The sequence below is a fragment of the Protopterus annectens genome, chromosome 13.part0 (genome assembly GCF_019279795.1).
Source record: "Protopterus annectens isolate FY-2018-M chromosome 13.part0, PAN1.0, whole genome shotgun sequence".
Classification (NCBI taxonomy): domain Eukaryota; kingdom Metazoa; phylum Chordata; order Ceratodontiformes; family Protopteridae; genus Protopterus; species Protopterus annectens.
In genome coordinates, this window is record NC_056747.1 from 454183704 (window position 1) to 454196901 (window position 13198).

Sequence of the window (13198 nt, forward strand, 5' to 3'; positions counted from 1 at the left end):
AAGAAAAATCACTAAACAGAGTACATCATTTACCATTTCTAATAAACACTTTTTTTCCCTCCTTTCAGTAAACTAATGCAAAAAGTAAGTCCTAACTTGATATACTCCCCTAGAAGCCAAACTTTAAGCTATTAAGGAAACAGTTGCTCTGTTTCCTCCTTTTCTTTGTACTGATAATATGAATATTTCCCAATAAGATAAATGCCCTGTACTGGCACAATTTTAAGAAATACTCACATTTTTAACTACTGGAGCCAAGATTTTACTATTCATTCATCCAAGCATTAATCTTCTGATTGCTGACAGTTTGCAAAGAAGCATTTTCATAGTGGGTGTATTGTTCACAAACCATAATACAGGTATTAGCTATGTCATGAGTTTTCCACACTCCAGATCTGACTAGCCTTCAGAAGGCTTTTGAATACGTCATATCTATAACTTCGGTTTTATACCTCCATAGTACTCTTAGTATCAAAAACAGACTTCCAGAAATTAATTGTAGTCCTGGCAGATTGTATCCATTCTTTTGGAAGATGTCATTTTTGGAACCCTGTAAGATTCCTGTGTGCAATATTTGTAGTTATTTGAATTCATTTCATACCAATAGTTTGCTGTTGTAGCATTATTCTGAGTTGACGTACTGTGCTGGAGCTTTCCTACAATCAACATACTCTGCCATCTTTTCAAATATTCAATAAATTGATATCATATGTCATGCCAGACTTTTTATGTACTTCTCAGAACTTTCACCTTCCGACTTTATCTAGCCGATACACATATATTAACTGCTATATAACTACAAATTCATTACTGCTAATGGATGTTTTCCTAGTTTTGTTTCTTTTAACAATAATTTTAAACAAACTGACATATGATCATTTTCATTTCTAACTTGGATCCACAAGAACAGTCATTTTTCTACCAATCCATTCAAATAAATTAGATTTAGAAGAGATCTTAACTTCCCAAAATATAGAATAACTGTTACAATTACTGAGGAACCTGCCATTAAGGAGGAAGTGATCCTTCAGCTTCCTCCCTCAGTCCGTGATGAAGTGATCACAGATGTCCCTGGCTTCTTGACCAGCTGAGTCCATACATAAGAGTGGTCAAAGAGCTCATCCAAAGCTCTTACACTGTCAGTAACTGTCTGCCAGAGTTATGATATCATAATAATTTTACTGCAAACCATTCATTAATGCCATTTGAAATGCAGGCCATAAAGTATCTTCTTCAGAGGAAGACAGACATTACAAGCTTGGATATAGAGATCTATATCCTTAGCTTTCAGTGTTAATATTTAAAAGCATGAAAAGAAGACATTCATCTACAAAATTATAACTTTCTAATGCATAAATTCATTAGACTACATTGGAACCATATGAAGCTTGCTTGATAGTATTTATAAAAGAAATTGTTTACAATACAACTACATTTCTTCTCCCCATTTTCAAAAATACTATTGATTATAGTTGCAAACATTTGATTTATTCTATCATAATCATTCCCTTGCAACTAGAAGGGTGGTTCAAATTCACTTAATGTAGTCTGTTTTCAGCCATCTCTCGTCTGTTATAACAAACGCTCATTATAAGTGTCAACATTATCAGTGACCCTGACCAAGTTAAACAGACCATTTGCTACAAGTCCATATTTGAGCGGACTCCAACATGGACCTGTAACAAGTAAATAAGGCTAACGCTTATAGTTTACTATGATATAAGGATCTTAAGATTACCTTTTAGTGTAACTGAAATTACTTCGTCATATTGATTCATCAACCCTTGTTGAATCATTGTCAAGCAAACTTTATATAATGTAACCAAATACTGAGTGCATAACATGGCAAAAATGAAAATTACAAAAGGATATGTTACTTTGAAAAATAATTTCTTTCTCTGCTACATTTTGTATACATTCTGCTCTAGTACACCTTTTGCCAACTTATTGTTAATTAATACATAATATGACGTCACTGTAATTTACAATTTCTGCATTCCAATGTTTTATATTCTTCAGAGCTCAGGTCATGGCTGAAAAGGGTCAGTAGACTAGCCAACTAATCAAGTTAACAAATAGAAATAAACAAACTGTAGTTGTTACAGCATAAATATTAAAAAACTGTGATGTATAATGCTGCAAAAAATATACTTTTCAGTGCCTTTGCTGGTGGGTTGCACCCTCCTGTTCCTCAACTCTAGGAGCTTGACCTCCATGCCCCTTATCGCTGAACATGCTACCTCCTAATTTTTAATAAGCAAATATTTATTACACTAAATGCTTTCATCCCAGACACATTCCCATGGGATTTCATCAGACAGTATGTCAAAAAATGGCAGCTCATTTTATAAAGCAATAACCAGTCACATGCCAAACATTAAATTAGTTAATACGAGACAAAATGGTAATTAGTCCGATTCAATTCAACATATTGTCATTAAATCAATAAAAGTCGAACAAATATATTACAAAATAAAATAATTAAAATATTTAAAATGTTTAGAGCATTAAAAACACAATCCAAACAGTAATATAATAAAAAGAAAGGTCAGATTTGTGAACTACCTTCTTATACTTAAAAAACACTTTTAGACAGATTATTGTTCAAACCTGACAGGTTAGTAGCATTTAATCTAATATGCCAACATAATTCCTTATATTCCAACAGGTTATTTGCATCACCCCCCCCCCCCTTACATTAAACTTAACTATCATTCGCAAAAAAAAGTGTTTGGCATGTGTTTGGTTGTTGCTTTACAAAATTAGCTGACTTTTTTTTTTTTTTTTTTCAGATACGCTCTGATGAAGTCCCACGGGAATGGGGTCTATATTGCTTAATCAAAATGTAATTTAATCAAACAGCACTTACATCGAAAATGCCGTTTATCAAATTTGTTCTTGTGGGGGGCTGTGCCCCCCACACCCCCCACTAAATATGTATACCAACTCGGAGATCGCACTACAGTGAGGAAAGGGCACATTTTCCGATCTTCACTGTACCGCAATCTCACTATAAACAGCTCAATGAACAGCATTTTGATGTAAAGTGCTGTTCAATTAAATTACTTTTCGATAATGTAATATAGACCCCAGGAATGTATCTGGGATGAAAGGGCTTTGTGTTTCGTGCGTTTAAAGTATTTTACAGTTTAATAAAACCTCACTTATCATAAAATTCACTCATTCTTTGGTCCTTCATGTCTTCCTGCCTGCAATTTTGGTTACTGGTTTCTACTGCATGTGTTTTTATACCTCCTAATTTATACCAACTCACAGTGAAAGAAAAAATTATTTTTATGAATGCAAACTTTGCTTTTCATTCAAGGGTTATGTGATGCAAGAGCTAGTAGATTTACAGATTGGTGCTGTAGAACTGAGCACTTGCCCTTGGGGGCACAGGGATGTACAATTTTCTCTGCAAAAATATTTTGTAGCCTACATGGATTCAGCATACTTCAGTATAATGTCTGTATCGAATTAGTCATTAATATTTGTCGTGTTTGACATTTTATACTGACTGAAATTAGTTTCAACAAGATAATTGTTGATGAATCATTGTACAGTATTTTCAATTTCATGTATGCAACAGAATGATATCCATTCTGTTCTCTTTAGTGGGGTTTCCTTATGTTTTATTTGTGATCATTAATAGTGAATTTGTTCTTGTTTCTAAATCTAAGAGTCAGACAATATCCACTGAACCTCCTAGCATCAATTTAAAGAAAAAATTTCTCCATTTCAATAAGTAATCACAACTTTTGCAGCTTCCACGGTGTACTTCTGCTATTCATTGCCCCCAGATACATTCTTCCCCATATTTTTATGAACTTCTGGACAGCTCTTTTCTTTTTCATAGTGGGAAGTTCAAACAAAGTTTTTGACTGTGAAAATAACCTCAAGTCTTTTACTTCTTCCCATAAGCTCCCAATCCTCATTAATTGTCCTTTGTAAATTCAGACATGCTAACTGTTTTTGGAGTATTGGCCCTATTACACAAACCTCTTCATGTCCAGCTTTACAGCTCTGAACTTTTTATTTATGACATAATTGCAAATTACATTACATACATGCATACAAATATTTCAAGCACATGCATTAATGCCCTTCAAGTTTGCCAATATACCAAAACACTCAATCCCATAATAAGTGCCCAGACTGTTCTTAAAAAATATCTAAACTAGTACTTGCTTTAATGTAATTTGGTAGTCTGTTCCATGCATTGGCTACTTTGTCAGAGAACCTGTTAGTACACTTCTCATTCTATAGAATCTTCTACACAGGTTGTCTGATGATTCTCTAGTACTTTTTGATAACCCCATACATTCCCAGAGGTAGATGTCTCTAAATGTCCTATATACCTGAATAATATCTCATCTTAGATATCTGTAAGAGACACTGTACAAGTTCAGATATTTTAGTCTTTCATAATAACTTAAATTTTCATATCCATAGATGCCCTTGGTATATTTCCACTGTATTCTTTCCAGTTTACTCATGCTTGTCTTCTTATAGGGGTTCCATATTGTTATTCCATATTCAAGTCTGGGTCTAATGTAACTAACAAACAATGGCTTCATTATTTTGATTTCCTTGACTTTATAAATCTTTTTATACAACCTATAGTTCTATAACTATCATTAATCAATTGGTTGACATGATTAGAAAAACTCATAGCTGAATCTACCTATATACCCAGGTCCTTAAATGGCTCTACAGTTTCAATCACTGTGTGCTGTATTAAATCTTAACCTTTCAGTTTGTCTTCCAAATCTCATATGCTTAATTTTGATGTATTTATCAACATATTATTCTCCTGTGCCCAAATGGTCAATTTACTCAAGTTATTTTGCAGACGTGCCTTATCTGTAACGCATATAATCAGTTTACTCAATTTCAGGTCATTCAGACTGCAGAACACCCTAATGAAAAAGTTAAGTCTGAAAGATACAATCTGAATAAGTAAGGGCCTAGGACAGAGCCCTGTGGGACACCCTGACTGTAACCAAGGATTACATCTGTCCAGTTGATGTGTGATACTTGCCATGTCCCATTTGTAAGCCATGCTGCTATCCATCTTATCAAGAGTACATCAATACCTAGTTGTACTCATTTATTGATCAGTGTTTTGTGTATGACCCTGTCAAATGCTGAAGTTAAATCTGCATAAATTACATCACAGCACACGTTTTCATTCATATCTGTTATTATATTGTTATAGAATATCAAGTTACAGGTGGTAATAAATCTGTTTTCAGCATATGCATGCTGATATATGGTTTCAAGTCCCACAATATCCAGTTTTGACAATAACTTATCCAATAGTACCTTTTCCATTATTTTTCCACAACATGAAAGTAGACTTAAGGGGCTGTATGCCTCTGGGTTAGCCTACTTCCCTTTCCCTTAAAGACAGGTTTAATAAGTGCATGTCTCCAATCTTAAGGAATCTCCCCATATTTGTATGACCTAGTGAATAATAAATATAACGGTCCTGTAAGTTCTTGCTGAAGTGTTCTCAGATCATGGTTATTAATTCCGTTTCCTCCCTGTGCTTTGTTGGGATCCAGTTTGTGCAGTTCTTTTTCAATATGATCTAAATTGATTCCAGTTTCTGGAGTTACCAGGATATCACTCGACAACTTATTACCCCTTTTGTGGAGCCAAACTGTTTTGCATAAGATTTTGTAAATATATCTATAATCTGTTGTGTCTGAAAATAAATTCTAGAATCTGCACACAGTTTATCAATTTGTGTATCTTTATTCCTTCCACATCTTATGTATCGATAGAAAAGTTTCCTGTTATGCCCATTATCTTTGTAGAATTTTTCTTCAAATTTTACATAGCTAATACAATGATATTAAGTATTACTACCAAAACTGAATGTATTTAAAACGTTTTCTTTTGCAGACCATTCTCTGAAAATATTTTATCAATTATGAGCTGTGTCTGCTTTAATGTTATTTTTTAACTTGATCAATTTATTCTTTTGCAATCACAGAATTCAATTTATGACTTAGAACTGTTCCATTAACTCTTTGCAACTGTTGAATTAACTATGAGACAAGAACCATGTGCTACTGCAAGCATTTATACACTGCTGAAAATATACAGTTTTAATGTCATTTTAACCATCACATTGTGTTCATGTCTCTGAACTGCTCATTAACATCTTGGTAAAATCCTGAACTGGGCTTAAAGAATGCTATGTACATATTAGTCCATTAGCTGTATATGAGTACAATATTTTAATATAATTTTCTTCTAAATGGGGTAAAACCAGTGATATTACAACTTGACAAATTAGTTTTGAACTTATTACAGTGTATCCTGTACAGTATATATTTATACAGACTGTCTGCTGTTCATGCATTTCAATCTAGTAGGTACCCTGGACCCATTTTTTAATATGTTTTTTACACATATTTATTACTAGACATTAATTTAATTTGTACTGAATTTTTTTGCATTTGTACATACAAAGACTATCATTTGTACTGAAATTTTCTACATTTGTACATACAAAGACTATCATTTGTACTGAAATTTTCTACATTTGTACATACAAAGACTATAAAGTACATTTAGTCTAATCTTACAAATTTAATAACATTAATATTAAGCAAAATCTTAGAAAATTTTTATGTTTTTTAGAAATATCTAGTGGAATTGACACCAAATGCATATGTCCTGTTATTTTAAACTACATACTCAGCAATTAAAAATATTCATGCTTTTTTATACCAACATTGTTTTGCCAAAAAGACATTAAAAATAGTGACCATTCTTGTTCAATTTTTTTACATATCTTTATTCTGTCTTGTATAGCTTTAATAAAGCAATTTTAAATCATCTTGTGTATAGCTTTGCAGTTTAACATGTTGCAAATACAATGTAATACTAAACAATACAATAATAAGTAGCATAAAATATCTTGGACTTTTCAGATTTAATCTGTTTACCAGTGTTTCTAATACACTAATACCTGTTTTTTCCTTCTCCCCCTAAAGGAGTATTGTCAAGAAGGAATGAAATATTATTTCTTCTTGTAGCTTTATGTCTGACCCTTGTTGTTTATTTTTTTCTGTAGCTTTATTTCAGACCCTTTTGCAGTACTGCTTACGCAGTCAGTGTAAAACTCAGAAAGTACATCTCCCCTGTAGTATACTGCAGCACTATTTACCTGCTTTTTGCTGTGACAATAGAATGTATGTATTTTATTAGGTTACTAAACTATAGACCTTTGTCTGATTTGATAATTTTTTATAAAACTTTTGCTGTTTATTACCACTAGTAGGCATTTACACCCTCCTGCACAATTGATTTGAACTGTATGTATACTATAGCCCATTTGCTGACTGTACCTGATGCAACTGAGGTTTTTTCTTCTCTTTTAACATTTACTTGCAAACAGATTATCAGTGACATATATGCACAATTGTGACATTTTATTACAATTACCAAATAGTGTTACATGTAAACATTTTAACATTTATGTTTTAATAGCAATGATGCTTTAGAAAAACTCAAGCTACTTGTCTGGCAATCAGTCTTGTTGTTTATCTCATCTTTCCAACATTTTCTGTAACTATTCATTTAGTCTAGGAAGGTCTGAGCTCACATTTCATACTCTGTAAACTATAGTTAATTCTTTTGGCATTTTTCCTTTAATGTGATTGTGATTTGCATAACTATGCATTTATACTACATTACAATTAGCTTACATGGATTTCAGTATTTTTTTATTTATCTATTTAACTATTTAACTGTCCTGCCATTAATTTTACAAAAACTGTTTGAATAATACCATCTGTGATTTTCTTTTTAAAATTCAGAACTTTAACTGTTTGGTGTTACTATATAATTATAAACAAATTGTAAAAAACAAAATAGATATTAGTTTAACCAACACATGTTTATATTTATATTATTTATATTTGCTGATGTCTGCCTTTTCCTTTTGTGTATTGTAAACAAATGTACTCTAGATGAAAAGAGCATACATGCATGTCTGTCTTGTATCTGTATATCTTTATACAAGAATGTCAGTCTTGTGACTTTAAATCTTTACTCCTATTAACTATTTTCATTTAATTTTTATACACTAGAACAGTTTTGTTTACCTTTTGACTATGCTAAGAATGGCAGTCATATGCTTTACTTTACTGTAGTACTGGTAAATGTCTTGCTTTAACTGAATGAAAGTAAAACATTTAAAAATTATTTGTCCCTACCATCCTACCATGTATGCTTAACCATTTTCAAAACATAAACATATTATAAAATATATTTCTTTTGTACAGATTAACTGTGTATGCAGGGAGTTCCCAGTCTCTGTCAGTTCAGCTAATTTGTTTTCTTTATCCTGCAACTGCTGTTGAATTTCTTGTAATGTTGCATGGTCTTTCTGACATTCTTTAGTAAGCTGTTCTGCTGAATTTGAAACTCCTATGCACTTTTGAAAAGATGTATGTATAACTTGTCTAAACTTCCTGAACTCATTGTGTCTGTCTTTTAGAAGTTTACTACATTCTTTTCTAACAAAATGTACTAGGGGTTCTATCAGTAACTGATTTGACTCACATGTGGTGACAGGACATAACTGTTCAACATCTGAATATAATAGAAACACTTTACCCTTAGTTAATTCTTTATCATGAACAGATCTGTCTTCACAGTCTATTTTTTAGCAATATGATGCAATACTTTTTTATGGCATAATACACAAAATGCAGTTTTTGTTTAAGCACACAATAAACATTTGTCATATTTCACATGGTTTTCTTTGAGATGCCAGTCAAATATTGTAATACATTTGCATAATGCCTATCAACCTGCCCTAATAAAGTTTTACATTTACTAATGTGATGTGTATACCAACATTGCAATTTACTAAAGTTTGGTTTATTCCTGCATGAATTATAAATAATATCCATACTAATAATATCCAAACTGTCTAATAATATCCAAACTGTCTAAGAATATACAAACTGTCTAACATCACCCACACTAAATATGTGACACAGAAAAAAGTCTTACCAGTTAGCAAGAAAACAGGTGATCATTCTGTTGTTGCTGATGGCTAGAAATTTTTCAGAGTCACTTGAGAAGCTGGTGAAGCACAACAGGCAGTGGACTGCTGTACAAGTAGACATCCACCTTTTCTTGTAGAATTTATGGCACTGCGAATTTCTTGAACTAGTCTCACTCCGGATTTTAGACATCTAAAAAACTTTACTACTGCAAGCTGCATAAACTGGAATACTTGTGTTTAGGATTTACACATACGTACAAATGTTAGTTACTGCAATTTAACTGAAGTGACCCTCTGCAGGGCTTATGTTTTGTCTCTCACCTTAATCAGATATCTTGTTCTTATAAAAATATATCCCCCTGATCTTGTATGCTTAGATCCTGATGTTAAACATTTTTTTTATTTTTTTGCACATTCCAAATGCAGTTTTTCTACTGAACACCTCACTTCAGTTAGTTTTACACAGTGATGGTTTTGCTTCCATATAATCTGTAATTAACCTTCTGTACATTAGCTTAGATTTCAGTTTAGCAGAATTATCTAGCAACAAATTAACCTTTATAACCCCATGATCACTGCACATCAATGTTGGTAAAACTTGACTTGAAGTTACAGTAATTTCTTTGGGAACACAATGTCTTGTATGTTCCCTCCCCTGGTAGGGTTTGTTTTACAATCTGAAGCAATTGTTGTTCCTGAATATACGCTGTGAATAATTTCCTAACTAACATTGTAGAATCAATATAATTCCAGTCTGTTTCTGGTAAATTTAAGTCCCCAGCTAATATTATTCTTCTCTCCTGTGCTTCATGCAAGTAGTATATGAATTCCTCTAGGTCATCTGCACATGACTTTGGTGGTCTATAGTCTCCAACAATTGTTATATGTTCCAGAGTTGCCTTTATTGTCACAGTTGCACAGACTGTAGTGTTGGTGTTATCACTGAACATGTAATCATCCCAGGTCTCATATCTATCTTTAATCTCTATCATAACACCTCCACCTGATTTTTTGTTAGAATGTCTGTTACAGTAAAAACATTTTTACCCTGACAAAACTGCTTTCCAGTCATTGTTCTTTAACCATGTTTCACAAACAATAACAATCTTGTGGGAAAGTAGCAACATTTCCAATAAAAAAACTTTATTATTAATGCTCCTAGCATTAACAACAGAGATGCATCAAATTTTGCTATCTGTGAACTGTTCAGCCTGCAAAACCCTACCTAGTGTTTGTCAAATACTGCAAAATATCTGCTGCAAAAATTCTCTTCCCTAATCTAGACAAATGCACACTATCCTATCTGAGCACATGTGCCTAAAACTAGGCTTAGATGCTCTACACATTTCCATTTTTTTTTAAACTGGACATTTTTTCCATGTAGGTATTTACCCAAAAAATATTTTTATTCACACCTGACTATCCTTTCTATAGGTGATTTGTGAAAAATGCATCCCAATTCCGGCACAAGCTATACTATCTAAGAGGACTGTCAGTTCCCAACTAACAGTCAAAGAATCCTTGCGGATGACATCATTTCTACCAACATGAATAAAAACAGATCCATACTTACTTACATTAAGGCATTCCAAGGCTTGTCTCATATCTTCTATTTTGCTCCTGGCAAGCATAACACTATTCAATGTTCATTATCATCTCTGCAAATATAAGTATAAATTCCTCTAATAACTGAGTCTCCAATTACAAGAATATCTTTGCTGGCCAGCTCTGAAGAATCTTCAGCTTTTTAATACTGTAATATCTGCTTTATCTATTGTTATAAGGGATAGATCTTCATCACCATTAGTCTTATTAATCTCACTGTTTTCATTGTGTATTAAATTCTCATCCAGTTGGTACTGTAAATCCACAGTTGAGCCATATAGTCAACATCTGACTTTCTCTTCTTATTTCTTACAGTCATGTTCTTTAATCCTTCCATGTTCAGTTTTTGTCAGGCTGTGTGGTAGAGAGGGATGAAGCCCTGATTTCTAACCAGGTGATCCAAGATTGATTAGCAGCTTAGGAGGATGGCAGTGAGCTGTTGATGTCATCTCCCCGTGCCTGGGAGAGGGAAACACTCTGGACATCTGCTCAGACCCTCCTTGAACTCTGGGACAGGATATCAGCTGGAGTCTGTTTTGGTCCTCTTCATAGTGACTAGACGCAGAAAGTAAGCCATGTTCACCCTTTATACTGTAACTCCAGTCATTACTAACATTCTTTTCCCTTTGCAACATAACATCATGGTCTCCTCAGCTCTGTAAGAATCCAAATGAACATTAAACATACCAGTGACAGCACTCTTCCTCACCATATCATGTGCTTCATGCTGTCATAACAAAAAGTGAAGTAAAATAAAACTCTGTTCGTTTACGGTGCAGGTGTAATTAAGTTTTGTTTGTTTTCAATCTGCATAATCTGCATAAACCAGTTAAGTAAAGTGCAGACTCTTAAGAACTAGGCAAACAAAGGTCAAAGTCAATTGAAGCTGCAATTATAAAGAATAGTTTATTATAATATTCGCCCACCTACATATAGAAATTAAGAGCCTTGGCCTAAATTGTACTGTTATTACTGAATACTGAAGCTGATTTTCTTGCAAAAAGTAGCAAACACCTCAGTCTTCACTAAGTTTTAAGTGCAAAACAAACATGGTTGCAATTCGTCACCATACTTCTCAACTGTCCAGATTTTCACAGATTGTCCAGATGTTTACCTCATATTTTGGTAGGTTCCTCATAAAATTTGTGGTTTTGTGGCAAATCAGTGAGGATTGAAGTGACTAAATAATGACATACATTTGAATTTCAGACTTCATACCCTTCAGAAAATGCATGCTAACACAAAGCCTCTTAATCCATCAACTTTCTAAGTTTAAGAGTAATATTTAAAATCTGTCTCTATTTTTAGGCATTTGTCCCCTCATTATTTTAAGCTTTGCCCAAATTTCTAGTGCTAAGAGGTTGAGAGGTATGTTTATCACCTTCAACAAACACAGGGTGTTAACCTGCAGTGAGAATGGGCCAGCAAAGTAAAGCTAATCTAACCTTTTGGAGGAAAGTTGTATACTTATATCACACACAAATAGATATTACCCCTATCAGACATGATCTTGTTATAATCCAAAGTGCATCCCTGACATATCTGGAGCTCCCAGAGTAATACTGCATACTTATAAGCACAGAAACAACAGTACTGTATGGGTATACCATGCTGTCACTGTGGAATCTGATTTTGTATAATTCTCTCACATTTTTGTATTCAGACTAATCCAATCAAATGTTTATGAATATCACTTTGTCCAACAGGTTAAAATATCAAAAAAACAGAAGAAAAGAAGAAACATCACTTTTGAAACTGAAATGTGTTTAAACTTAATACTTCATAAACTGAAGTAGCGAATATAGTAGCAGATAAAACAACTGAAACTGAGATCTTTAGAAAAGGGTAGGAAAATATGTGAATTGTGGGAACATTACATACCAAGGAGGAATGAAGTTTAAAAGAAGTCAGGACTTAAATGAGCTACGTAATGTGTGACTGAAAATGATTGGGTATATTATAAATGGTGTATAATGTTTACAATTGGGAGTGTTTCAATATGGTTTGTGATGTAAAATGCTTGCAACTAGCGTTGTCTGTGTAGCTTGTTTTCATTTATATAAATGTATGATTGCCTATGTCATAAATGATGGTTTAATAAAGATATTTCTTGTTTAAAAAAAGGCAGAAATTGAATAATTTATGCACTGTTGCTAAGGTTATATGATATATAGCAATATATGTGAAGCAGGGATGTCGGGAGGCATACTCACTGTATGCATTTCAGTACAGTGTTTGCGTGGAGGGGGTAGCACAAGGCAGGCACTAGGACCTAGGAGAAAAAGCGAAAGCAGCATCTTCTCCTTTAAAGAGGGTCATGTGTGCGTCGTACGCATGCTAACGCAGATGTAAGTGCATTTGGCACTCGCGCACACAATTTAAAATAGCCATTCCGTTGAGATAGAAGGTAAGTGCATAAAATGAATGGTGTGTGTATGTGTGTGTACACTTATGTTATTTATTCTAGAGGTTCCATTCATTTCTGTATGAGTGGGAAAGTGTGTGTGTGTGTAAGCTGAACTAGCCAGTCAGTTTGAATGAGAGATAGTGTGTGTGTTA